At 46.7% G+C, this 21,534-nt stretch overlaps 33 non-coding genes and 8 pseudogenes across 33 annotated transcripts; all 41 read right to left on the reverse strand.

Moving 5' to 3' along the window:
- Positions 1–452: 452 nt before the first annotated feature.
- LOC124852989 lies at positions 453–637 on the reverse strand. Its single transcript, XR_007033402.1, has one exon. It is a non-coding gene; the product is annotated as a U2 spliceosomal RNA (small nuclear RNA).
- A 173-nt stretch (positions 638–810) lies between these two features.
- Positions 811–921, reverse strand: LOC124853988. Its single transcript, XR_007034288.1, has one exon. It is a non-coding gene; the product is annotated as a U5 spliceosomal RNA (small nuclear RNA).
- Positions 922–1,405: 484 nt separating this feature from the next.
- LOC124853091 lies at positions 1,406–1,584 on the reverse strand (annotated as a pseudogene).
- A 171-nt stretch (positions 1,585–1,755) lies between these two features.
- Positions 1,756–1,862, reverse strand: LOC124853974 (annotated as a pseudogene).
- A 492-nt stretch (positions 1,863–2,354) lies between these two features.
- Positions 2,355–2,534, reverse strand: LOC124853097 (annotated as a pseudogene).
- Positions 2,535–3,294: 760 nt separating this feature from the next.
- Positions 3,295–3,479, reverse strand: LOC124853008. The gene has a single exon (XR_007033420.1). It is a non-coding gene; the product is annotated as a U2 spliceosomal RNA (small nuclear RNA).
- A 166-nt stretch (positions 3,480–3,645) lies between these two features.
- LOC124853827 lies at positions 3,646–3,758 on the reverse strand. The gene has a single exon (XR_007034163.1). It is a non-coding gene; the product is annotated as a U5 spliceosomal RNA (small nuclear RNA).
- A 491-nt stretch (positions 3,759–4,249) lies between these two features.
- On the reverse strand, positions 4,250–4,424 carry LOC124853117 (annotated as a pseudogene).
- Positions 4,425–4,579: 155 nt separating this feature from the next.
- On the reverse strand, positions 4,580–4,689 carry LOC124853949. Its single transcript, XR_007034264.1, has one exon. It is a non-coding gene; the product is annotated as a U5 spliceosomal RNA (small nuclear RNA).
- Positions 4,690–6,107: 1,418 nt separating this feature from the next.
- LOC124852996 lies at positions 6,108–6,291 on the reverse strand. Its single transcript, XR_007033409.1, has one exon. It is a non-coding gene; the product is annotated as a U2 spliceosomal RNA (small nuclear RNA).
- Positions 6,292–6,463: 172 nt separating this feature from the next.
- On the reverse strand, positions 6,464–6,570 carry LOC124854048 (annotated as a pseudogene).
- A 484-nt stretch (positions 6,571–7,054) lies between these two features.
- LOC124853054 lies at positions 7,055–7,234 on the reverse strand (annotated as a pseudogene).
- A 171-nt stretch (positions 7,235–7,405) lies between these two features.
- On the reverse strand, positions 7,406–7,515 carry LOC124854058. Its single transcript, XR_007034320.1, has one exon. It is a non-coding gene; the product is annotated as a U5 spliceosomal RNA (small nuclear RNA).
- Positions 7,516–8,012: 497 nt separating this feature from the next.
- LOC124852894 lies at positions 8,013–8,197 on the reverse strand. The gene has a single exon (XR_007033311.1). It is a non-coding gene; the product is annotated as a U2 spliceosomal RNA (small nuclear RNA).
- A 177-nt stretch (positions 8,198–8,374) lies between these two features.
- On the reverse strand, positions 8,375–8,483 carry LOC124853826. Its single transcript, XR_007034162.1, has one exon. It is a non-coding gene; the product is annotated as a U5 spliceosomal RNA (small nuclear RNA).
- Positions 8,484–8,973: 490 nt separating this feature from the next.
- Positions 8,974–9,164, reverse strand: LOC124852874. The gene has a single exon (XR_007033293.1). It is a non-coding gene; the product is annotated as a U2 spliceosomal RNA (small nuclear RNA).
- Positions 9,165–9,342: 178 nt separating this feature from the next.
- Positions 9,343–9,456, reverse strand: LOC124853786. The gene has a single exon (XR_007034125.1). It is a non-coding gene; the product is annotated as a U5 spliceosomal RNA (small nuclear RNA).
- Positions 9,457–9,948: 492 nt separating this feature from the next.
- LOC124852969 lies at positions 9,949–10,133 on the reverse strand. The gene has a single exon (XR_007033384.1). It is a non-coding gene; the product is annotated as a U2 spliceosomal RNA (small nuclear RNA).
- Positions 10,134–10,305: 172 nt separating this feature from the next.
- On the reverse strand, positions 10,306–10,409 carry LOC124854079 (annotated as a pseudogene).
- Positions 10,410–10,907: 498 nt separating this feature from the next.
- On the reverse strand, positions 10,908–11,089 carry LOC124852873. The gene has a single exon (XR_007033292.1). It is a non-coding gene; the product is annotated as a U2 spliceosomal RNA (small nuclear RNA).
- Positions 11,090–11,264: 175 nt separating this feature from the next.
- LOC124854001 lies at positions 11,265–11,372 on the reverse strand (annotated as a pseudogene).
- A 491-nt stretch (positions 11,373–11,863) lies between these two features.
- Positions 11,864–12,056, reverse strand: LOC124854384. The gene has a single exon (XR_007034628.1). It is a non-coding gene; the product is annotated as a U2 spliceosomal RNA (small nuclear RNA).
- A 175-nt stretch (positions 12,057–12,231) lies between these two features.
- LOC124853445 lies at positions 12,232–12,343 on the reverse strand. The gene has a single exon (XR_007033788.1). It is a non-coding gene; the product is annotated as a U5 spliceosomal RNA (small nuclear RNA).
- Positions 12,344–12,835: 492 nt separating this feature from the next.
- LOC124852888 lies at positions 12,836–13,021 on the reverse strand. Its single transcript, XR_007033305.1, has one exon. It is a non-coding gene; the product is annotated as a U2 spliceosomal RNA (small nuclear RNA).
- A 175-nt stretch (positions 13,022–13,196) lies between these two features.
- Positions 13,197–13,308, reverse strand: LOC124853408. The gene has a single exon (XR_007033751.1). It is a non-coding gene; the product is annotated as a U5 spliceosomal RNA (small nuclear RNA).
- Positions 13,309–13,806: 498 nt separating this feature from the next.
- LOC124852977 lies at positions 13,807–13,994 on the reverse strand. The gene has a single exon (XR_007033391.1). It is a non-coding gene; the product is annotated as a U2 spliceosomal RNA (small nuclear RNA).
- A 171-nt stretch (positions 13,995–14,165) lies between these two features.
- LOC124853199 lies at positions 14,166–14,278 on the reverse strand. Its single transcript, XR_007033542.1, has one exon. It is a non-coding gene; the product is annotated as a U5 spliceosomal RNA (small nuclear RNA).
- A 499-nt stretch (positions 14,279–14,777) lies between these two features.
- Positions 14,778–14,965, reverse strand: LOC124854379. Its single transcript, XR_007034623.1, has one exon. It is a non-coding gene; the product is annotated as a U2 spliceosomal RNA (small nuclear RNA).
- Positions 14,966–15,144: 179 nt separating this feature from the next.
- Positions 15,145–15,254, reverse strand: LOC124853617. The gene has a single exon (XR_007033957.1). It is a non-coding gene; the product is annotated as a U5 spliceosomal RNA (small nuclear RNA).
- A 496-nt stretch (positions 15,255–15,750) lies between these two features.
- On the reverse strand, positions 15,751–15,942 carry LOC124853663. Its single transcript, XR_007034003.1, has one exon. It is a non-coding gene; the product is annotated as a U2 spliceosomal RNA (small nuclear RNA).
- Positions 15,943–16,120: 178 nt separating this feature from the next.
- Positions 16,121–16,232, reverse strand: LOC124853583. Its single transcript, XR_007033923.1, has one exon. It is a non-coding gene; the product is annotated as a U5 spliceosomal RNA (small nuclear RNA).
- Positions 16,233–16,725: 493 nt separating this feature from the next.
- On the reverse strand, positions 16,726–16,911 carry LOC124852877. Its single transcript, XR_007033295.1, has one exon. It is a non-coding gene; the product is annotated as a U2 spliceosomal RNA (small nuclear RNA).
- Positions 16,912–17,087: 176 nt separating this feature from the next.
- Positions 17,088–17,199, reverse strand: LOC124853409. Its single transcript, XR_007033752.1, has one exon. It is a non-coding gene; the product is annotated as a U5 spliceosomal RNA (small nuclear RNA).
- A 496-nt stretch (positions 17,200–17,695) lies between these two features.
- Positions 17,696–17,887, reverse strand: LOC124854176. Its single transcript, XR_007034424.1, has one exon. It is a non-coding gene; the product is annotated as a U2 spliceosomal RNA (small nuclear RNA).
- Positions 17,888–18,060: 173 nt separating this feature from the next.
- On the reverse strand, positions 18,061–18,172 carry LOC124853675. The gene has a single exon (XR_007034015.1). It is a non-coding gene; the product is annotated as a U5 spliceosomal RNA (small nuclear RNA).
- Positions 18,173–18,669: 497 nt separating this feature from the next.
- Positions 18,670–18,858, reverse strand: LOC124852723. The gene has a single exon (XR_007033146.1). It is a non-coding gene; the product is annotated as a U2 spliceosomal RNA (small nuclear RNA).
- Positions 18,859–19,031: 173 nt separating this feature from the next.
- On the reverse strand, positions 19,032–19,142 carry LOC124853525. Its single transcript, XR_007033867.1, has one exon. It is a non-coding gene; the product is annotated as a U5 spliceosomal RNA (small nuclear RNA).
- Positions 19,143–19,639: 497 nt separating this feature from the next.
- LOC124854349 lies at positions 19,640–19,829 on the reverse strand. The gene has a single exon (XR_007034593.1). It is a non-coding gene; the product is annotated as a U2 spliceosomal RNA (small nuclear RNA).
- A 176-nt stretch (positions 19,830–20,005) lies between these two features.
- Positions 20,006–20,114, reverse strand: LOC124853935. The gene has a single exon (XR_007034251.1). It is a non-coding gene; the product is annotated as a U5 spliceosomal RNA (small nuclear RNA).
- A 502-nt stretch (positions 20,115–20,616) lies between these two features.
- LOC124854225 lies at positions 20,617–20,807 on the reverse strand. The gene has a single exon (XR_007034470.1). It is a non-coding gene; the product is annotated as a U2 spliceosomal RNA (small nuclear RNA).
- Positions 20,808–20,982: 175 nt separating this feature from the next.
- LOC124853547 lies at positions 20,983–21,092 on the reverse strand. The gene has a single exon (XR_007033889.1). It is a non-coding gene; the product is annotated as a U5 spliceosomal RNA (small nuclear RNA).
- Between the last annotated feature and the right edge of the window lie 442 nt (positions 21,093–21,534).

The following is a 21,534-nucleotide window of genomic DNA, read 5'->3' on the forward strand; positions in this document are numbered from 1 at the left end:
GATCACCACCTTCCACGGTAGGCCTCTCTTTGCTTTCCATGTCAGATCCCAGTATGCAACATTCCCAACCCGCCCCATCTGCCAACCAAAAATTCACGTCTTTATTACCTCCTGCCCTGCTACTGCTGTGATTGGCTTTTAGCCTGCCTCTAAACAATACATCCCTAACCACTTACATTCGCTCCAAAATGCTGACTCTGGTTTCTCACCAAGTCTCCCAGAAGGTCTTGAGTGAAAGCAAGTTTCCATTCTTGACAAACGCTTCTAACTCAATTTGGAATCCAGTTCAAGCTCATTGTGACCCCGTGCATGAGTCACGTCACTAAGCAGTGAGCCATCAGCGGTTTCACACACTTGTGTGTGCCAGGCCGTTACCTCACTTTCATTGAGCCAGTGTAGAATTCACTTTTGATACGCGACAATTGTTTGAGTGTTTAGTTTTCTAAGTAAGAACAGAGTGCACCGTTTCCCAGCGGACTGCAATGCTAGGTCGATGGTGGAGAGAAAGAGCAAGCTCAAATTTCTGCCCCTCATGCCAAAATCACTGCTTAATATGTAGTCCTCATATGGGACATATCAGATATTAAACTGATAAGAACAGATACTACACTTGATCTTAGCCAAAAGGCCGAGCGATAAGCCCCAAGTGTTGGATGTCACGCCAAGCTCTTAGCACAAATCTCACTTGTTGGGTACCCGTTCGTAGGTGTGCATAACAATGGCTGCTGCTTATCACCTCCGCCCAAGCTCTCCTGTGGCCGGATTTCCTGACCTAGACAGCTCTTTGACTTTTCTCAATTTCATAAGGCTCAGCCATACAACAAAGCCTGCCAAAATATATTCAACTCATGTTTGTTTCCTCTCCACGAAGTCTTTAGTAAAAGCGAAAGACTTGTGCGTTATGAAAAAGAAACCAGATCAGCATGGCCCTCTGTTGGAGAGCAGCAGAAGGCCTCTGGAGTCCTGATCACCACACCTTGCAGTGGAGCCTCTCTTTGCTTTCCATGTCAGATCCCAGTATGCAACATTCCCAGCCGCCCCCATCTGCCAACCAAAATTATACACGTCTTTGTACCTCTCTGCCTGAGCTACTGTGATTGGCTTTTAAGCCTGCCTAAGCAATACATCCTGAACCACTTACATTCCAGCCAAAATGCTGACTCTGGTTTCTCACCAAGTCTCCCAGAAGGTCTTGAGTGAAAGCAAGTTTCCATTCTTGACAAACGCTTCTAACTCAATTTGGAATCCAGTTCAGCTCATTTTGACCCGTGCATGGTCCGTCACTAAGCAGTGAGCCATCAGGCGGTTTCACACTTTATGTGCCAGGCCGTTACCTCAGTTTCATTGAGCCAGTGTAGAATTCACTTTTGATCTGTGACAATTGTTTGGTTTTCTACAAAGTAGGAACAGGTGCACGTTCCAGCGGCATTTCTGGTGCTGGGTCGATGCGTGGAGAAAAGAGCAAGCTCCAATTTCTGCCCTCATGCCAAAATCTGGCAATATGTAGTCCTCATATGGGGACATATCAGATATTCCTGATAAGAACAGATACTACACTTGATCTTAGCCAAAGGCCAGCGATAAGCCCAAGTGTTGGATGTCCACCAAACTCTTGGCACAAATCTCACTTGTTGTGGTGCCCCGTTCGTAGGTGTGCATAACAATGGCTGCTGCTTATCACCTCGCTTAAGCTCTCCTTTGTGACGATTTTCTGACCTAGACAGCTCTTTGACTTTTCACAATTTCGCAAAGGCTCAGCCATACAGCAAAGGCCTGCCAAAAATATGTTCAACTCATGTTTGTTCCTCTCACGGAGTCTTTAGTAAAGGCGAAAGACTTGTGCGTTATGAAAACCAGAGTCAGCATGGCCCTCTGTTGGAGAGCAGCAGAGGAGCCTCTCGGTCCAGTCACCACCTTCACGGTAGGCCTCTCTTTGCTTTCCACATGTCAGATCCCAGTATGCAACATTCCCAACCGCCCCATCTGCCGGCCAAATTATACACGTCTTTTACTCCTTGCACTGACTACTGTGATTGAGCTTTGACCTGCCTAAGCCATACATCCTGGACCACTTACATTCGCTCCAAAATGCTGACTCTGGTTTCTCACAAGTCTCCCAGAAGGTCTTGAGTGAAAGCAAGTTTCCATTCTTGACAAGCGCTTCTAACTCAATTTGGAATCCGGTTCAAGCTCATTTTGACCCGTGCATGGTCCGTCACTAAGCAGTGAGCCATCAGAGCGGTTTCACACACTTGTGTGTGCCAGGCGATTACCTCCGTTTCATTGAGCCAGTGTAGAATTCACTTTTGATACGCGACAATTGTTTGAGTGTTTGGTTTTCTCTACAAGGTAAGAACAAGTGCCCGTTCCCAGCTGGCACTGCAATGCTAGAGTCGATGCGTGGAGAGAAAGGAGCAAGCTCAAATTTCTGCCCCTCATGCCAAAAATCTGCTTAATGTGGTCCTCATATAGAGGACATATCAGATATTAAACTGATAGAACAGATACTACCAATCTGCTTAAAAGGCAGCGATAAGCCCAAGTGTTGGATGTCCCTGCCAAGCTCTTGGCACAAATCTCACTTGTGGTACCCGTTCGTAGGTGTGCATAGCAATGGCTGCTGCTTATCACCTCCGCCCAAGCTCTCCTTTGTGGCGCTTGATTTCTGACCTAGACAGCTCTTTGACTTTTCACAATTTCAAATGGCCATGCAGCAAAGCCTTGCGAAAGTATATTCAACTCATGTTTGTTCCTCTCCGGAGAGTCTTTAGTAAAGCGAAGAACTTGTGCGTTATGAAGAGAAAACCAGAGTCAGATGGCCCTCTGTTGGAGGCAGCAGAGGCGCCTCGGTCACAGTCTGATACCACCACCGCGGCCTCTCTTTGCTTTCATGTCAGATCCCAGTATGCAACATTCCCAACCCGCCCCATCTGCCAACAAAATTTATACCGTCTTTGTACCTCCTGCCCTGACTACTGGATTGGCTTTTATGCCTGCCTAAGCAATACATCCCTGACCACTTACATTCGCTCCAAAATGCTGACTCTGGTTTCTTCAGTGTCTCACAGAAGGTCTAGGTGAAAGCAAGTTTCCATTCTTGACAAACGCTTCTAACTCAATTTGGAATCCAGTTCAAGCTCATTGTGACCCCGTGCATGGTCAGTCACTAAGCAGTGAGCCATCAGAGGCGGGTTTCACACACTTGTGTGCCAGGCCGTTACCTCAGTTTCATTGAGCCAGTGCTTAGAATTCTTTCAATACGGACAATTGTTTGAGTGTTTGTACTACGGTAAGAACAAGTGCACCGTTCCCAGCGGCCCCTGCAATGCTAGGTCGATGCGTAGAGAAAGGAGCAAGCTCAAATTTCTACCCTCATGCCAAAATCTCTTAATATGTAGTCCTCTTATAGGACCTTATCAGATATTAAACTGATAAGAACAGATGCTACACTTGATCTTAGCCAAAGGCCGAGGCGATAAGCCCCAAGTGTTGGATGTCCCGTCAAGCTCTTGGCACAAATCTCACTTGTTGTGGTACCCTCTCGTAGGTGTGCATAACAATGGCTGCTGCTTATCACCTCCGCCAAGCTCTCCTGTGGCGCTTGATTTCTGACCTAGACAGCTCTTTGACTTTTCACAATTTCATAGGCTCAACAACAGCAAAGCCTACCAAAAATATATTCAACTCATGTTTGTTCCTCTCCACGGAGTCTTTAGTAAAAGCGAAAGACTTGTCGTTATGAAGAGAAACCAGAGTCAGCATGGCCCTCTGTTGGAGGCAGCAGAGAACCTCTCGGTCTTATCACCACCTTCACGGTAGGCCTCTCTTTGCTTTCCGCATGTCAGATCCCAGTATGCAACATTCCCAACCGCCCCCATCTGCCAACCAATTATACACGTCTTTATTACCTCCTGCCCTGACTACTGTGATTGGCTTTTAAGCCTGCCTAGCAATACATCCCTGAACCACTTACATTCGCTCCAAAATGCTGACTCTGGTTTCTCACCAAGTCTCCCAGAGGTCTTGAGTGAAAGCAAGTTTCCATTCTTGACAAACGCTTCTAACTCAATTTGAATCAAGTTCAAGCTCATTGTGACCCCGTGCATGGTCACGTCACTAAGCAGTGAGCCATCAGAGCGGTTTCACACACTTGTGTGTGCCAGGCGTTACCTCACTTTCATTGAGCCAGTGTAGAAATTTCACTTTGTAACGACAATTGTTTGAGTGTTTGGTTTTCTACAAGGTAAGAACAGAGTGCGTTCCCAGCGGCACTGCAATGCTAGGTGGGTGATGGAAAGGAGCAAGCTCCAAATTTTACTGATTCTAAAGAATCTGTATATGTAGTCTCATATAGAGGGACATATCAGATATTAAACTGATAAAACAGATACTACCGCCAGTCTGCTTAAAAGGCGAGAAGCGATAAGCCCCAGTGTTGGATGTCATAAGCTCTTGGCACAAATCTCACTGTTGGTACCCGTTAGTAAGTGTATCTTTATGGCTGCTGCTTTCCACCTCGCCCAAGCTCTCCTTTGTGCGTGCTTGATTTCTGACGAGCAGGGCTTTCACAATTTCATAAGGCTCAGCCATGCAAAAGCCTGTAAAAATATATTCAACTCATGTTTGTTCCTCTCGGAAGTCTTTAGTAAAAGGGCGAAAGACTTGTGCGTTATGAAGAAACCAGAGTCAGCATGGCCCTCTGTTGGAGAGCCTGAAAGGGAGCCTCGGTCTGGTCATGCTGCTTCACGGTAGGCCTCTCTTTTGCCCGCATGTCAGATCCGAGTATGCAGCATTTCCAACCCGCCCCCATCTACCAACCAAAGTATACACGTCTTTGTACCTCCTGCCTGACTTCTGTGATTGGCTTTTAAGCCTGCCTAATATCATCCTGAACCGCTTACATTCGCTCCAAAATGCTGACTCTGGTCTTACTGCAGTCTCCCAGAAGGTCTTGAGTGAAAGCAAGTTTCCATTCTTGTCAGCGCTTCTAACTCAATTTGGAATCAGTTCAAGCTCATTGTGACCCGTGCATGGTCGTCACTAAACAGTGAGCCATCAGAGCGGTTTCACGCCCTTGTGTGCCAGGCCGTTACCTCAGTTCCATTGAGCCAGTGTAGAATTCACTTTTGATACCGCGACAATTGTTTGAGTGTTTGGTTTTCTGCAAGTGGAACAGAGTGCACCGTTCCCAGCACTGCGGTGCTTGGTGCAGTCTGGTGGAAACGGAGCAGCTCAAATTTCTGCCCCTCATGCAAAAATCTTGTGCAACTGGTCCTCATTATAGGACATATCGATGTTAAGCTGATAGAGACGGATACTACCAGTCTTAGCCAAGGCCGAGGCGATAAGCCCCAAGTGTTGGATGTCCACGCCAAGCTCTTGGCACAAATCTCACTTGTTGGGTGCCCCGTTCGTAGGTGTGCATAACAATGGCTGCTGCTTATCACCTCCGCCCAAGCTCTCCTTTGTAGCGCAGTTTCTTGACCTAGACAACTCTTTTTCTTTTCCTTTCTAGGGGTCAGCCATATAGCAGCAAAGCCTGCCAAAATATATTCAACTCATGTTTGTTCCTCTCCACGGTCTTTAGTAAAGGCTGACATGCGTTATGAAGAAACCAGAGTCGGCATGGCCCTCTGTTGGAGAGCAGCAGAGGAGCCTCTGGATCACAATCACCACCTTCACGGTGGGCCTCTCTTTGCTTTCCATGTCAGATCAGTATGCAGCATTCCCAGCCGCCCATCTGCCAAGCAAATTATACACGTCTTTCTACCTCCTGCCCTGACTACTGTGATTGGCTTTTTAAGCCTGCCTAACTGCGTCCATCCCTGAACCACTTGCATTGGCTCCAAATGCTGACTCTGGTTTCTCACCAAGTCTCCCAGAAGGTCTTGGTGAAAGCAAGTTTCCATTCTTGACAAACGCTTCTAACTCAATTTGGAATCAGTTCAAGCTCATTGTGACCCCGTGCATGGTCCGTCACTAAGCAGTGAGCCATCAGCGGTTTCACCTGTTGTGCCAGGCCGTTACCTCACTTTCATTGAGCGAGTGTAGAATTCACTTTTGATACGCGACAATTGTTTGAGTGTTTGGTTTTCTACAAGGTAAGAACAGAGTGCACCGTTCCCAGCGGCACTGCAATGCTAGGTCGATGCGTGAAAAGGAGCAAGCTCCAAATTTCTGCCCCTCATGCCAAAATCTGCTTGGCAGTAGTCCTCTATGAGGACATATCAGATATTAAACTGATAAGAACAGATACTACACGCCAGATCTTGGCGAAGGCCGAGAAGCGATTCGCCCAAGTGTTGATATCCTGCCAAAACTCTTGGCACAAATCTCACGTTGTGGTGCCCGTTCGTAGGTGTGCATAACAATGGCTGCTGTTATCACCTCCGCCCAAGCTCCTCCTTTGTGGCGCTTGATTTCTGACCTAGACAGCTCTTTGACTTTGCAGTTTCATAAGGCTCAGCCATACAGCAAGCCTGTCAAATATATTCAACTCATGTTTGTTCCTCTCCACGAGTCTTTAGTAAAGGCGAAAAGACTTGTCGTTATGAAGAGAAACCAGAGTCAGCATGGCCCTCTGTTGGAGGCAGCAGAGGGCCTCTCGGTCTGATCACCACCTTCACGGTAGGCCTCTCTTTGCTCCCATGTCAGATCCCAGTATGCAACATTCCCAACCGCCCCATCTGCTAACCAAAATTATACACGTCTTTATTACCTCCTGCCCTGACTGCTGTGATTGGCTTTTGCCTGCCTAATCAATACATCCCTGAACCACTTACATTCGCTCCAAAATGCTGACTCTGGTTTCTCACAAGTCTCCCAGAAGGTCTTGAGTGAAAGCAGGTTAGTTTCCCGACAAGCGCTTCTATCATTTTGGAATCAGTTCAAGCTCATTGTGACCCCGTGCATGGTCAGTCACTCAGCAGTGAGCCATCAGAGCGGTTTCACACACTTGTGTGTGCCAGGCCATTACCTCAGTTTCATTGAGCCAGTGTAGATTCCACTTTTGATACGCGACAATTGTTTGAGTGTTTGGTTTCTACAAGGTAGAACAGAGTGCACGTTCCCAGCACTTGCTGCAATGCTAGGTCGTGCGTGGAGAGAAAGAGAACAGCTCCAAATTTCTGCCCCTCATGCCAAAAATCTGTGCTTAGTAGTCCAGAGGACATATCAGATATTAAACTGATAAGAACAGATACTACACTTGATCTTAGCCAAGGCCGGAAGCGAAAGGCCCCAAGTGTTGGATGTCACAAGCTCTTGGCACAAATCTCACTTGTTGTGGTACCCGTTCGTAGGTGTGCATAACAATGGCTGCCTTATCACCTCCGCCCAAAGCTCTCCTTTGTGGCGCTATTCCTGACCTAGACAGCTCTTTGACTTTTCACAATTTCATAAGGCTCAGCCATACAGCAAAGCCTGCCAAAAATATATTCAACTCATGTTTGTTCCTCTCCTACGGAAGTCTTTAGTAAGCGAAGACTTGTGCGTTATGAAGAGAAACCAGGAGTCAGCATGGCCCTCTGTTGGAGACAGCAGAGGAGCCTCTCGGTCTGAGTCACCACCTTCACGGTAGGCCTCTCTTTGCTTTCCATGTCAGATCCCAGTATGCAACATTCCCAACCCGCTGCATCTGCCAGCCAAAGTTTGCACATGTTTGTTTATCTGCCTGATTCTGTGATTGGCTTTTGAGCATGCCTACAGTACCTACATCCCTGAACCACTTACATTGGCTCCAAAATGCTGACTCTGGTTTCTCACCAAGTCTCCCAGAAGGTCTTGAGTGAAAGCAAGTTTCCATTCTTGACAAACGCTTCTAACTCAATTTGGAATCCAGTTCAAGCTCATTGTGACCCGTGCATGGTCACGTCACTAAGCAGTGAGCCATCAGAGCGGTTTCACACACTGTGTGTGTGCCAGGCCGTTACCTCAGTTTCATTGAGGCCAGTGTAGAATTCACTTTTGATACGCGACAATTGTTTGAGTGTTTGGTTTTCTACAAGGTAAGACCAGAGTGCGTTCCCAGCGGCACTGCAGTGCTAGGTCGATGCGTGGAGAGAAAGGAACAAGCTCCAAATTTCTGCCCCTCATGCCAAAAATCTGCTTAATATGTAGTCCTCATATGAGGACATATCAGATATTAAACTGATAAGAACAGATACTACACTTGATCTTGGCCAAAAGGCCGAGCGATAAGCCCCAAGTGTTGGATGTCACGCCAAGCTCTTGGCACAAATCTCACTTGTTGTGGTACCCGTTCGTAGTGTGCATAACAATGGCTGCTGCTTATCACCTCCAGCCCAAGCTCTCCTTTGTAGCGCTTGATTTCTGACCTAGACAGCTCTTTGACTTTTCACAATTTCATAAGGCTCAGCCATACAGCAAAGCCTGCCAAAATATATTCAACTCATGTTTGTTCCTCTCCCGGAAGTCTTTAGTAAAGGCGAAAGACTTGTGCGTTATGAAGAGAAACCAAGAGTCAGCATGGCCCTCTGTTGGAGGCAGCAGAGAGCCTCTCGGTCTGATCACCACCTTCACGTAGGCCTCTCTTTGCTTTCCGCATGTCAGATCCCAGTATGCAGCATTCCCAACCGCCCCCATCTGCCAACAAAATTATACACATCTTTGTTACCTCCTGCCCTGACTACTGTGATTGGCTTTTAGCCTGCCTAAGCAATACATCCCTGAACCACTTACATTCGCTCCAAAATGCTGACTCTGGTTTCTCACCAAGTCTCCCAGAAGGTCTTGAGTGAAGGAAGTTTCCATTCTTGACAACCGCTTCTAACTCAATTTGGAATCAGTTCAACTCATTGTGACCCCTGCCATGGTCACGTCACTAAGCAGTGAGCCATCAGGCGGTTTCCACACTTGTGTGTGCCAGCCGTTACCTCAGTTTCATTGAGCTAGTGTAGAATTCACTTTTGATACGCGACAATTGTTTGAGTGTTTGGTTTCTACAAGGTAAGAACAGAGTGCACGTTCCCAGCGGCACTGCAATGCTAGGTCGGTGGGGGAAGAAAGGAGCAAGCTTCAAATTACCGCCTCATGCCAAAATCTGCTTAACTTAATATGTAGTCCTCATATAGAGGACATATCAGATATTAAACTGATAAGAACAGATACTACACTTGATCTTAGCCAAAAGGCCGAGAAGCGATAAGCCCCAAGTGTTGGATGTCACCTTAAGCTCTTGGCACAAATCTCACTTGTTGTGGTTCCCCGTTTGTAGGTGTGCATAACAATGGCTGCTGCTTATCACCTCCCTCAAAGCTCTCCTTTGTGGCGCTTGATTTCTGACCTAGACAGCTCTTTGACTTTTCACAATTTCATAAGGCTCAGCCATACAGCAAAGCCTGCCAAAAATATATTCAACTCATGTTTGTTCCTCTCCACGGAAGTCTTTAGTAAAGGCAGAAAGACTTGTGCGTTATGAAAGAGAAACCAGAGTCAGCATGGCCCTCTGTTGGAGGCAGCAGAGGAGCCTCTCGGTCTGAGTCACCACCTTCACGGTAGGCCTCTCTTTGCTTTCACTGTCAGATCCCAGTATGCAACATTCCCAGCCCCCCCCCATCTGCCAACCAAATTTACACGTCTTTATTACCTCCTGCCCTGACTACTGTGATTGGCTTTTAAGCCTGCCTAAGCAATACATCCCTGAACCACTTACATTGCTCCAAAATGCTGACTCTGGTTTCTCACCAAGTCTCCCAGAAGGTCTTGAGTGAAAGCAAGTTTCCATTCTTGACAAGCGCTTCTAACTCAATTTGGAATCCAGTTCAAGCTCATTGTGACCCGTGCATGGTCACGTCACTAAGCAGTGAGCCATCAGGCGTTTCACACACTTGTGTGTGCCAGGCCGTTACCTCAGCTTCATTGAGCCAGTTAATGAATTCACTTTTGATCGCGACAATTGTTTGAGTGTTTGGTTTTCTACAGTAAGAACAGGTGCGCACCGTTCCCAGCGGCACTGCAATGCTAGGTCGATGCGTGGAGAGAAAGAGCAAGCTCCAAATTTCTGCCCCTCATGCCAAAATCTGCTTAATATGTAGTCCTCATATAGAGGACATATCAGATATTAAACTGTAAGAACAGATACTACATGTCTTAGCCAAAGGCCGAGAAGCGATAAGCCCCAAGTGTTGGATGTCCACGCCAAGCTCTTGGCACAAATCTCACTTGTTGTGGTACCCCGTTCGTAGGTGTGCATAACAATGGCTGCTGCTTATCACCTCCCCAAGCTCTCCTTTGTGGCGCTTGATTTCTGACCTAGACAGCTCTTTGACTTTTCACAATTTCCTAAGGCTCAGCCTGTGCCTGCAAAAATATATTCAACTCATGTTTGTTCCTCTCCTGAAGTCTTTAGTAAAAGCGAAAGACGTGCGTTGTGAAAGAAACCAGAGTCAGCATGGCCCTCTGTTGGAGAGCAGCAGAGGAGCCTCTCGGTCTGATCACCACCTTCACGGTAAGCCTCTCTTTGCTTTCCGCATGTCAGATCCCAGTATGCAACATTCCCAACCCGCCCCCATCTGCCAACCAAAATTATACACGTCTTTATTACCTCCTGCCTGACTACTGTGATTGGCTTTTAAGCCTGCCTAAGCAATACATCCTTGAACCACTTACATTCGCTCCAAAATGCTGACTCTGGTTTCTCACCAAGTCTCCCAGAAGGTCTTAGTGAAAGCAAGTTTCCATTCTTGACAAAGCTTCTAACTCAATTTGGAATCCAGTTCAAGCTCATTGTGACCCCGTGCATGGTCACGTCACTAAGCAGTGAGCCATCAGAGCGGTTTCACACACTTGTGTGTGCCAGGCCGTTACCTCAGTTTCATTGAGCCAGTGTAGAATTCACTTTTGATATGCGACAATTGTTTGAGTGTTTGGTTTTCTACAAGGTAAGAACAGAGTGCACCGTTCCCAGCGGCACTGCAATGCTAGGTCGATGCGTGGAGAGAAAGGAGCAAGCTCCAATTTCTGCCCCTCATGCCAAAATCTGTTAATAATCCTCATAGAGGACATATCAGATATTAAACTGATAAGAACAGATACTACACTTGATCTTAGCCAAAGGCCGAGGCGATAAGCCCCAAGTGTTGGATGTCCCCCAAGCTCTTGGCACAAATCTCACTTGTTGTGGTACCCGTTCGTAGGTGTGCATAACAATGGCTGCTGCTTATCACCTCCGCCCAAGCTCTCCTTTGTGGCGCTTGATTTCTGACCTAGACAGCTCTTTGACTTTTCACAATTTCATAGAGGCTCAGCCATACAGCAAAGCCTGCCAAAAATATATTCAACTCATGTTTGTTCCTCTCCACGAAGTCTTTAGTAAAGGGAAAGACTTGTGCGTTATGAAGAAACCAGAGTCAGCATGGCCCTCTGTTGGAGAGCAGCAGAGGAGCCTCTCGGTCACAGTCACCACCTTCACGGTAGGCCTCTCTTTGCTTTCATGTCAGATCCCAGTATGCAACATTCCCAACCCCCCCCATCTGCCAGCAAAATTATACACGTCTTTATTACCTCCTGCCCTGACTACTGTGATTGGCTTTTAAACCTGCCTAAGCAATACATCCTGAACCACTTACATTCGCTCCAAAATGCGGCTCTGGTTTCTCACCAAGTCTCCCAGAAGGTCTTGGTGAAGCAAGTTTCCATTCTTGACAAACGCTTCTAACTCAATTTGGAATCAAGTTCAAGCTCATTGTGATGCGTGCATGGTCACGTCACTAAGCAGTGAGCCATCAGGCGGTTTCACACACTTGTGTGTGCCAGGCCGTTACCTCACTTTCATTGAGCCAGTGTAGAATTCACTTTTGATACGCGACAATTGTTTGAGTGTTTGGTTTTCTACAAGGTAAGAACAGAGTGCACCGTTCCCAGCGGCACTGCAATGCTAGGTCGATGCGTGGAGAGAAAGGAGCAAGCTCACAAATTTCTGCCCCTCATGCCAAAAATCTGCTTAATATGTAGTCCTCATATAGAGGACATATCAGATATTAAACTGATAAGAACAGATACTACACTTGATCTTAGCCAAAGGCCGACAAAGCGATAAGCCCCAAGTGTTGGATGTCATAAACTCTTGGCACAAATCTCACTTGTTGTGGTACCCCGTTCGTAGGTGTGCATAACAATGGCTGCTGCTTATCACCTCCGCCCAAGCTCTCCTTTGTGGCGCTTGATTTCTGACCTAGACAGCTCTTTGACTTTTCACAATTTCATAAGGCTCAGCCATACAGCAAAGCCTGCCAAAAATATATTCAACTCATGTTTGTTCCTCTCCACGGAAGTCTTTAGTAAAAGCGAAAGACTTGTGCGTTATGAAGAGAAACCAGAGTCAGCATGGCCCTCTGTTGGAAACAGCAGAGGAGCCTCTCGGTCTCATCACCACCTTCACGGTAGGCCTCTCTTTGCTTTCCATGTCAGATCCCAGTATGCAACATTCCCAACCCGCCCCATCTGCCAACCAAAATTATACCGTCTTTATTACCTCCTGCCCTGACTACTGTGATTGGCTTTTAAGCCTGCCTAAGCAATACATCCCTGAACCACTTACATTCGCTCCAAAATGCTGACTCTGGTTTCTCACCAAGTCTCCCAGAAGGTCTTGAGTGAAAGCAAGTTTCCATTCTTGACAAACGCTTCTAACTCAATTTGGAATCCAGTTCAAGCTCATTGTGACCCGTGCATGGTCACGTCACTAAGCAAGACCATCAGAGCGGTTTCACACACTTGTGTGTGCCAGGCCGTTACCTCACTTTCATTGAGCCAGTGTAGAATTCACTTTTGATACGCGACAATTGTTTGAGTGTTTGGTTTCTACAAGGTAAGAACAGAGTGCACCGTTCCCAGCGGCACTGCAATGCTAGGTCGATGTGGAGAGAGAAAAGCAAGCTCCAATTTCTGCCCCTCATGCCAAAAATCTGCTTAATATGTAGTCCTCATATAGAGGACATATCAGATATTAAACTGATAAGAACAGATACTACACTTGATCTTAGCCAAAGGCCGGCGATAAGCCCCAAGTGTTGGATGTCCATGCCAAGCTCTTGCACAAATCTCACTTGTTGTGGTACCCGTTCGTAGGTGTGCATAACAATGGCTGCTGCTTATCACCTCCGCCCAAGCTCTCCTTTGTGGCGCTTGATTTCTGACCTAGACAGCTCTTTGACTTTTCACAATTTCATAAGGCTCAGCCATACAGCAAAGCCTGCCAAAAATATATTCAACTCATGTTTGTTCCTCTCCACGGAAGTCTTTAGTAAAGGCGAAAGACTTGTGCGTTATGAAGAGAAACCAGAGTCAGCATGGCCCTCTGTTGGAGAGCAGCAGAGGAGCCTCTCGGTCTGATCACCACCTTCACGGTAGGCCTCTCTTTGCTTTCCGCATGTCAGATCCCAGTATGCAACATTCCCAACCCGCCCCCATCTGCCAACCAAAATTATACACGTCTTTATTACCTCCTGCCTGACTACTGTGATTGGCTTTTAAGCCTGCCTAAGCAATACATCCCTGAACCACTTACATTCGCTCCAAAATGCTGACTCTGGTTTCTCACCAAGTCTCCCAGAAGGTCTTGAGTGAAAGCAAGTTTCCATTCTTGACAAGCGCTTCTAACTCAATTTGGAATCCAGTTCAAGCTCATTGTGACCCGTGCATGGTCCGTCACTAAGCAGTGAGCCATCAGAGCGGTTTCACACACTTGTGTGTGCCAGGCCGTTACCTCACTTTCATTGAGCCAGTGTAGAATTCACTTTTGTTACGCGACAATTGTTTGAGTGTTTGGTTTTCTACAAGGTAAGAACAGAGTGCACCGTTCCCAGCGGCACTGCAATGCTAGGTCGATGCGTGGAGAGCAAGGAGCAAGCTCAAATTTCTGCCCCTCATGCCAAAAATCTGCTTAATATGTAGTCCTCATATAGAGGACATATCAGATATAAACTGATAAGAACAGATACTACATTGATCTTAGCCAAAAGGCGATAAGCCCCAAGTGTTGGATGTCACGCCAAGCTCTTGGCACAAATCTCACTTGTTGTGGTACCCCGTTCGTAGGTGTGCATAACAATGGCTGCTGCTTATCACCTCCGCCCAAGCTCTCCTTTGTGGCGCTTGATTTCTGACCTAGACAGCTCTTTGACTTTTCACAATTTCATAAGGCTCAGCCATACAGCAAAGCCTGCCAAAAATATATTCAACTCATGTTTGTTCCTCTCCACGGAAGTCTTTAGTAAAAGGCGAAAGACTTGTGCGTTATGAAGAGAAACCAGAGTCAGCATGGCCCTCTGTTGGAGAGCAGCAGAGGAGCCTCTCGGTCTGATCACCACCTTCACGGTAGGCCTCTCTTTGCTTTCGCATGTCAGATCCCAGTATGCAACATTCCCAACCCGCCCCCATCTGCCAACCAAAATTATACCGTCTTTATTACCTCCTGCCCTGACTACTGTGATTGGCTTTTAAGCCTGCCTAAGCAATACATCCCTGAACCACTTACATTCGCTCCAAAATGCTGACTCTGGTTTCTCACCAAGTCTCCCAGAAGGTCTTGAGTGAAAGCAAGTTTCCATTCTTGACAAACGCTTCTAACTCAATTTGGAATCCAGTTCAAGCTCATTGTGACCCCGTGCATGGTCACGTCACAAAGCAGTGAGCCATCAGAGCGGTTTCACACACTTGTGTGTGCCAGGCCGTTACCTCACTTTCATTGAGCCAGTGTAGAATTCACTTTTGATACGCGACAATTGTTTGAGTGTTTGGTTTTCTACAAGGTAAGAACAGAGTGCACCGTTCCCAGCGGCACTGCAATGCTAGGTCGATGCGTGGAGAGAAAGGAGCAAGCTCCAAATTTCTGCCCCTCATGCCAAAAATCTGCTTAATATGTAGTCCTCATATGGAGGACATATCAGATATTAAACTGATAAGAACAGATACTACACTTGATCTTAGCCAAAGGCCGAGCGATAAGCCCCAAGTGTTGGATGTTCACGCCAAGCTCTTGGCACAAATCTCACTTGTTGTGGTACCCGTTCGTAGGTGTGCATAACAATGGCTGCTGCTTATCACCTCCGCCCAAGCTCTCCTTTGTGGCACTTGATTTCCTGACCTAGACAGCTCTTTGACTTTTCACAATTTCATAAGGCTCAGCCATACAGCAAAGCCTGCCAAAATATATTCAACTCATGTTTGTTCCTCTCCACGGAAGTCTTTAGTAAAGGCGAAAGACTTGTGCGTTATGAAGAGAAACCAAGTCAGCATGGCCCTCTGTTGGAGAGCAGCAGAGGAGCCTCTCGGTCTGATCACCACCTTCACGGTAGGCCTCTCTTTGCTTTCCATGTCAGATCCCAGTATGCAACATTCCCAACCCGCCCCCATCTGCCAACCAAAATTATACACGTCTTTATTACCTCCTGCCCTGACAACTGTGATTGGCTTTTAAGCCTGCCTAAGCAATACATCCCTGAACCACTTACATTCGCTCCAAAATGCTGACTCTGGTTTCTCACCAAGTCTCCCAGAAGGTCTTGAGTGAAAGCAAGTTTCCATTCTTGACAAACGCTTCTAACTCAATTTGGAATCCAGTTCAAGCTCATTGTGACCCGTGCATGGTCACGTCACTAAGCAGTGAGCCATCAGAGCGGTTTCACACACTTGTGTGCCAGGCCGTTACCTCACTTTCATTGAGCCAGTGTAGAATTCACTTTTGATACGCGACAATTGTTTGAGTGTTTGGTTTTCTACAAGGTAAGAACAGAGTGCACCGTTCCCAGCGGCACTGCAATGCTAGGTCGATGCGTGGAGAGAAAGGAGCAAGCTCATTATTTCTGCCCCTCATGCCAAAAATCTGCTTAATATGTAGTCCTCATATAGAGGACATATCAGATATTAAACTGATAAGAACAGATACTACACTTGATCTTAGCCAAAAGGCCGAGAAGCGATAAGCCCCAAGTGTTGGATGTCACGCCAAGCTCTTGGCACAAATCTCACTTGTTGTGGTACCCCGTTCGTAGGTGTGCATAACAATGGCTGCTGCTTATCACCTCCGCCCAAGCTCTCCTTTGTGGCACTTGATTTCTGACCAAGACAGCTCTTTGACTTTTCACAATTTCATAAGGCTCAGCCATACAGCAAAGCCTGCCAAAAATATATTCAACTCATGTTTGTTCCTCTCCACGGAAGTCTTTAGTAAAGGGCGAAAGACTTGTGCGTTATGAAGAAAACCAGAGTCAGCATGGCCCTCTGTTGGAGAGCAGCAGAGGAGCCTCTCGGTCTGATCACCACCTTCACGGTAGGCCTCTCTTTGCTTTCCATGTCAGATCCCAGTATGCAACATTCCAACCCGCCCCATCTGCCAACCAAAATTATACACGTCTTTATTACCTCCTGCCCTGACTACTGTGATTGGCTTTTAAGCCTGCCTAAGCAATACATCCTGAACCACTTACATTCGCTCCAAAATGCTGACTCTGGTTTCTCACCAAGTCTCCCAGAAGGTCTTGAGTGAAAAGAGTTTCCATTCTTGACAAACGCTTCTAACTCAATTTGGAATCAGTTCAAGCTCATTGTGACCCGTGCATGAGTCACGTCACTAAACAGTGAGCCATCAGAGCGGTTTCACACACTTGTGTGTGCAGGCCGTTACCTCACTTTCATTGAGCCAGTGTAGAAATTCACTTTTGATAAGCGACAATTGTTTGAGTGTTTGGTTTTCTACAAGGTAGAACAGAGTGCACCGTTCCCAGCGGCACTGCAATGCTAGGTCGATGCGTGGAGAAAGGAGCAAGCTCAAATTTCTGCCCCTCATGCCAAAATCTGCTTAATATGTAGTCCTCATATAGAGGACATATCAGATATTAAACTGATAAGAACAGATACTACATGATCTTAGCCAAAAGGCCGAGGCGATAAGCCCCAAGTGTTGGATGTCCACGCCAAGCTCTTGGCACAAATCTCACTTGTTGTGGTACCCGTTCGTAGGTGTGCATAACAATGGCTGCTGCTTATCACCTCCGCCCAAGCTCTCCTTTGTGGCGCTTGATTTCTGACCTAGACAGCTCTTTGACTTTTCACAATTTCATAAGGCTCAGCCATACAGCAAAGCCTGCCAAAAATATATTCAACTCATGTTTGTTCCTCTCCACGGAAGTCTTTAGTAAAGGCGAAAGACTTGTGCGTTATGAAGAGAAACCAGAGTCAGCATGGCCCTCTGTTGGAGAGCAGCAGAGGAGCCTCTCGGTCTGATCACCACCTTCACGGTAGGCCTCTCTTTGCTTTCCATGTCAGATCCCAGTATGCAACATTCCCAACCCGCCCCCATCTGCCAGCCAAAATTATACACGTCTTTATTACCTCCTGCCCTGACTACTGTGATTGGCTTTTAAGCCTGCCTAAGCAATACATCCCTGAACCACTTACATTCGCTCCAAAATGCTGACTCTGGTTTCTCACCAAGTCTCCCAGAAGGTCTTGAGTGAAAGCAAGTTTCCATTCTTGACAAACGCTTCTAACTCAATTTGGAATCCAGTTCAAGCTCATTGTGACCCGTGCATGGTCACGTCACTAAGCAGTGAGCCATCAGAGCGGTTTCACACACTTGTGTGCCAGGCCGTTACCTCACTTTCATTGAGCCAGTGTAGAATTCACTTTTGATACGCGACAATTGTTTGAGTGTTTGGTTTTCTACAAGGTAAGAACAGAGTGCACCGTTCCAAGCGGCACTGCAATGCTAGGTCGATGCGTGGAGAGAAAGGAGCAAGCTCCAAATTTCTGCCCCTCATGCCAAAAATCTGCTTAATATGTAGTCCTCATATAGAGGACATATCAGATATTAAACTGATAAGAACAGATACTACACTTGATCTTAGCCAAAAGGCCGAGGCGATAAGCCCCAAGTGTTGGATGTCACGCCAAGCTCTTGGCACAAATCTCACTTGTTGTGTTCCCGTTCGTAGGTGTGCATAACAATGGCTGCTCTTATCACCTCCGCCCAAGCTCTCCTTTGTGGCACTTGATTTCCTACCAAGACAGCTCTTTGACTTTTCACAATTTCATAAGGCTCAGCCATACAGCAAAGCCTGCCAAAAATATATTCAACTCATGTTTGTTCCTCTCCACGGAAGTCTTTAGTAAAGGCGAAAGACTTGTGCGTTATGAAGAGAAACCAGTCAGCATGGCCCTCTGTTGGAGAGCAGCAGAGGAGCCTCTCGGTCTGATCACCACCTTCACGGTAGGCCTCTCTTTGCTTTCCGATGTCAGATCCCAGTATGCAACATTCCCAACCCGCCCCCATCTGCCAACCAAAATTATACACGTCTTTATTACCTCCTGCCTGACTACTGTGATTGGCTTTTAAGCCTGCCTAAGCAATACATCCTGAACCACTTACATTCGCTCCAAAATGCTGACTCTGGTTTCTCACCAAGTCTCCCAGAAGGTCTTGAGTGAAAGCAAGTTTCCATTCTTGACAAGCGCTTCTAACTCAATTTGGAATCCAGTTCAAGCTCATTGTGACCCTGTGCATGGTCACGTCACTAAAGCAGTGAGCCATCAGAGCGGTTTCACACACTTGTGTGTGCCAGGCCGTTACCTCAGTTTCATTGAGCCAGTGTAGAATTCACTTTTGATACGCGACAATTGTTTGAGTGTTTGGTTTTCTACAAGGTAAGAACAGAGTGCACCGTTCCCAGCGGCACTGCAATGCTAGGTCGATGCGTGGAGAGAAAGGAGCAAGCTCAAATTTCTGCCCCTCATGCCAAAATCTGCTTAATATGTAGTCCTCATATAGAGGACATATCAGATATTAAACTGATAAGAACAGATACTACACTTGATCTTAGCCAAAGGCCGAGGCGATAAGCCCCAAGTGTTGGATGTCCACGCAAGCTCTTGGCACAAATCTCACTTGTTGTGGTACCCGTTCGTAGGTGTGCATAACAATGGCTGCTTTATCACCTCCGCCCAAGCTCTCCTTTGTGGCACTTGATTTCTGACCTAGACAGCTCTTTGACTTTTCACAATTTCATAAGGCTCAGCCATACAGCAAAGCCTGCCAAAAATATATTCAACTCATGTTTGTTCCTCTCCACGGAAGTCTTTAGTAAAGGCGAAAGACTTGTGCGTTATGAAGAGAAACCAAGTCAGCATGGCCCTCTGTTGGAGAGCAGCAGAGGAGCCTCTCGGTCACAGTCACCACCTTCACGGTAGGCCTCTCTTTGCTTTCCATGTCAGATCCCAGTATGCAACATTCCCAACCCGCCCCATCTGCCAACAAAATTATACACGTCTTTATTACCTCCTGCCCTGACTACTGTGATTGGCTTTTAAGCCTGCCTAAGCAATACATCCCTGAACCACTTACATTCGCTCCAAAATGCTGACTCTGGTTTCTCACCAAGTCTCCCAGAAGGTCTTGAGTGAAAGCAAGTTTCCATTCTTGACAAACGCTTCTAACTCAATTTGGAATCCAGTTCAAGCTCATTGTGACCCGTGCATAGTCACGTCACTAAACAGTGAGCCATCAGAGCGGTTTCACACACTTGTGTGTGCCAGGCCGTTACCTCAGTTTCATTGAGCCAGTGTAGAATTCACTTTTGATACGCGACAATTGTTTGAGTGTTTGGTTTTCTACAAGGTAAGAACAGAGTGCACCGTTCCCAGCGGCACTGCAATGCTAGGTCGATGCGTGGAGAGAAGGAGCAAGCTCCAATTTCTGCCCCTCATGCCAAAAATCTGCTTAATATGTAGTCCTCATATAGAGGACATATCAGATATTAAACTGATAAGAACAGATACTACACTTGATCTTAGCCAAAAGGCGAGAGCGATAAGCCCCAAGTGTTGGATGTCACGCCAAGCTCTTGGCACAAATCTCACTTGTTGTGGTACCCCGTTCGTAGGTGTGCATAACAATGGCTGCTGCTTATCACCTCCGCCCAAGCTCTCCTTTGTGGCGCTTGATTTCTGACCTAGACAGCTCTTTGACTTTTCACAATTTCATAAGGCTCAGCCATACAGCAAAGCCTGCCAAAAATATATTCAACTCATGTTTGTTCCTCTCCACGAAGTCTTTAGTAAAGGCGAAAGACTTGTGCGTTATGAAGAAAACCAAGTCAGCATGGCCCTCTGTTGGAGAGCAGCAGAGGAGCCTCTCGGTCACAGTCACCACTTCACGGTAGGCCTCTCTTTGCTTTCCGCATGTCAGATCCCAGTATGCAACATTCCCAACCCGCCCCCATCTGCCAACCAAAATTATACACGTCTTTATTACCTCCTGCCCTGACTACTGTGATTGGCTTTTAAGCCTGCCTAAACTAATACATCCCTAGACCACTTACATTCGCTCCAAAATGCTGACTCTGGTTTCTCACCAAGTCTCCCAGAAGGTCTTGAGTGAAAGCAAGTTTCCATTCTTGACAAACGCTTCTAACTCAATTTGGAATCCAGTTCAAGCTCATTGTGACCCCGTGCATGGTCACGTCACAAAGCAGTGAGCCATCAGAGCGGTTTCACACACTTGTGTGTGCCAGGCCGTTACCTCACTTTCATTGAGCCAGTGTAGAATTCACTTTTGATACGCGACAATTGTTTGAGTGTTTGGTTTTCTACAAGGTAAGAACAGAGTGCACCGTTCCCAGCGGCACTGCAATGCTAGGTCGATGCGTGGAGAGAAAGGAGCAAGCTCCAAATTTCTGCCCTCATGCCAAAATCTGCTTAATATGTAGTCCTCATATAGAGGACATATCAGATATTAAACTGATAAGAACAGATACTACACTTGATCTTAGCCAAAAGGCCGAGAGCGATAAGCCCCAAGTGTTGGATGTCCGCCAAGCTCTTGGCACAAATCTCACTTGTTGTGGTACCCCGTTCGTAGGTGTGCATAACAATGGCTGCTGCTTATCACCTCCGCCCAAGCTCTCCTTTGTGGCGCTTGATTTCTGACCTAGACAGCTCTTTGACTTTTCACAATTTCATAAGGCTCAGCCATACAGCAAAGCCTGCCAAAAATATATTCAACTCATGTTTGTTCCTCTCCACGGAAGTCTTTAGTAAAAGGCGAAAGACTTGCGTTATGAAGAGAAACCAAGTCAGCATGGCCCTCTGTTGGAGGCAGCAGAGGAGCCTCTCGGTCTCAGTCACCACCTTCACGGTAGGCCTCTCTTTGCATTCCATGTCAGATCCCAGTATGCAACATTCCCAGCCCCCATCTGCCAACCAAAATTATACACGTCTTTATTACCTCCTGCCCTGACTACTGTGATTGGCTTTTAAGCCTGCCTAAGCAATACATCCTGAACCACTTACATTCGCTCCAAAATGCTGACTCTGGTTTCTCACCAAGTCTCCCAGAAGGTCTTGAGTGAAAGCAAGTTTCCATTCTTGACAAACGCTTCTAACTCAATTTGGAATCCAGTTCAAGCTCATTGTGACCCCGTGCATGGTCACGTCACTAAGCAGTGAGCCATCAGAGCGGTTTCACACACTTGTGTGTGCCAGGCCGTTACCTCAGTGAGCCAGTGTAGAATTCACTTT

Source organism: Hippoglossus stenolepis, chromosome 10 (assembly GCF_022539355.2).
Source record: "Hippoglossus stenolepis isolate QCI-W04-F060 chromosome 10, HSTE1.2, whole genome shotgun sequence".
NCBI classification, from domain to species: Eukaryota; Metazoa; Chordata; class Actinopteri; order Pleuronectiformes; family Pleuronectidae; genus Hippoglossus; species Hippoglossus stenolepis.